Source organism: Eptatretus burgeri, chromosome 10 (genome assembly GCF_056783735.1).
Source record: "Eptatretus burgeri isolate ZD-2024b chromosome 10, Ebu_testis_v1, whole genome shotgun sequence".
NCBI classification, from domain to species: domain Eukaryota; kingdom Metazoa; phylum Chordata; class Myxini; order Myxiniformes; family Myxinidae; genus Eptatretus; species Eptatretus burgeri.
In genome coordinates this window covers 85,859,870-85,862,347 of record NC_140970.1, presented here as the reverse complement: position 1 = coordinate 85,862,347, position 2,478 = coordinate 85,859,870, and the positions used below count along the sequence as shown (strand labels likewise).

At 41.7% G+C, this 2,478-nt stretch overlaps 1 pseudogene; it reads left to right on the top strand.

Annotated features, from left to right (window-relative positions):
* The first annotated feature begins 358 nt into the window (after nucleotides 1-358).
* On the top strand, nucleotides 359-1,075 carry LOC147019013 (uncharacterized; annotated as a pseudogene).
* Nucleotides 1,076-2,478: the final 1,403 nt, after the last annotated feature.

The window sequence follows — 2,478 nt, the reverse complement described above, 5'->3', positions numbered from 1 at the left end:
AACAGCTTCCCTCTATTTTACAAAACAATGGGGGAAATGGCAGATCTCTTTTTCACTTTTGGTGGTCAGAACTGCGCTGCTTCCTTGCACGGTTTTACATCCTTTTCCTTATTTTTGATCATCTTGGCAGCAAGGAATTACTGAAGTTGTTCTTCTTTCGGCTGCTCCCGTTAAGGGTCGCCACAGCAGATCATCCGTTATGATCCGCATACTGATTTGGCACAGGTTTGACGCCGGATGCCCTTCCTGACGCAATCCTGGTCGCCTCTTACGACACAGGGATAAGGATTGGGTTTTGCCATGATTCCAGGCTGCCCTACACCCTCTCATAGCGCGGCCCAGCGCAGAGCTCCCGTACTCAAGCGATCCTCCAACCCAAGCCTCAGAGTAGCCGGATTACAGGTGCACGCCACTATGCCCGGAAAGGAATTACTGAAGAAGGGAGCAATATCAGTAGCAAGATCTCTCATTCCAGGGAATCTTTGAGTTGTTGACAAGACAATGGAGTTTACATTCATGAAGTTTGTGAAATCCAGAGATGGTGCTGATGAGGTAGTGTTATCTGGTATCTTACACAACTACGGCACTTACCAGCACTGGATATGGACTGCATCAGAACATTCTAAATTATTTGAAGCTACCTTAGAGATTGTTGGGATGATAGGTGATGAGGACAACTCCAAGCACAAAAAGCACAGAGAGCTAGGTGAGGCTGATATTCATTTTACTGAAGAAGCTATCCAGCGAACAATGGAGGCTATCAAACATGGATGAACCCATTCCACATCACAGACAAGGACAAGCGTTACAATGTTTCCTCAGGTGCATTAGTTCCTCCTGAAGTTAAGAAAGTCATTCTGAGAGTGGATAAGGCTGGAAAGGCTGCAAAAGTGTCTTTCATTTGTGAGCAAATTAAAAGCATGATGGCATTGAGCACAAAGATTTCTTTGACAAGATTCCAAAGATGAAGCTGAAAACAATTGAAAAAACAAATAAGCATGTTAAACTAATAACAATGCAAGGGAACATTATGAAGTTCCAGGAACAAGGTGATGTAGCCTTTCAGTGTTGGTGAAGTCGCAGTTCCAGAATCAAACAATCTCTGTTGAAGAGCTCATGTCCTACTCAATCACTGTGGTCCCTCATGCCCTCGGTACATCATATGGCTTCCTATTCTAAACAAATATGAAACATTGTGATGATGAAACTTTCACCCGGTTATCACACAACTCTGACATGCTCTTCATCGAAGATGGCAATGCTCTCTTATATGCACTGACGGCTGTTCCTCTGACATTCAAGTCCATTGGACTGAAATTGCTGGATCAAATGAGTAACAAACACCATGTGATTTTATCAACAGATATGGATCTTGAAAACAGTCCGAAGAGTTATGAAAGGCTTTGGCATGGCTGCAGTGAGAAATTGCTTCTGGAAGGCATAAATACTTGGAAGCCAGCATTCTTCAGTCATCCTGCAGAATGATGAGAATAAAGCTCAGTTTTTTTTCGACTGCTGTTGCAAATCTGGAGTTGCTCAGAAGCTACTGGTCAAATCTCTCAGCAATCTATTGCATTCTTTGTGTAATAATTGGAATTACAGGTGCTGGTGAACACAAACACGTAATCAACATCACAGAGCTTGCGAACAATCTCAGTCCTGTGTACTACAAGAAGGTCCTTTTTGGGATCTATTTGTATCCTGGAGTAGATTGAGTAGATAGTAGATTATCAAAATAACAACTTTTAGATCCTCGTGGAGGATCTCTAAGCCTTACTCACGTTGTTGTTCTTCATCTTCTTCTCGTGGACTTTTTTGTTTCACAGCCTACAGTTTTCATCGAAACTTCCTGAAACTTGGCATATATATGTAAAAATTCCCTGCGCAGACAGTAACCATCTCCGATTGTGAAAATTCCTCCGAGAAAAAAAAGTTATGACGTCAAAATATCTCCGCTAATGGAAATCGCCTAAAACATTATCTCCGAAACTAGGGCAAGCTTTTTGAATTCTGTTTGCGGGAATCGAACAGGGCATTAGCAGAGATGAATTACCGAACATATGATACATCACTATGATGTCATATCAATTTTTATGACGTCATTCCTATTTTTTGTTTCACAACCCAGAGTTTTCATCGGATCTTCGTGAAACTTGCCATGTATATGCAGAAAGCCCACACGCAGGCAGTAACTATCTCCGATTTTGGAAATTCTTCCGAGAAAAAAAGTTGACGTCATAATATCGCCGCTAATGGAAATCGCCTATACCATTATCTCCGAAACTAGGCAAGCTGTTTGAATTTTGTTTGCGGGAATTAAGCCGGGCGTTACCACAGATAATTTATCGCAAACCTGATACATCACATTGACGTCATATTCGTTTTTATGACGTCATCATTAAGAGGACGAGTATCTGAGCTCATTTGAGCTTGTTCTTAATATCTCCAGAAATAAGCATACAAACAGCATGGTTGAGG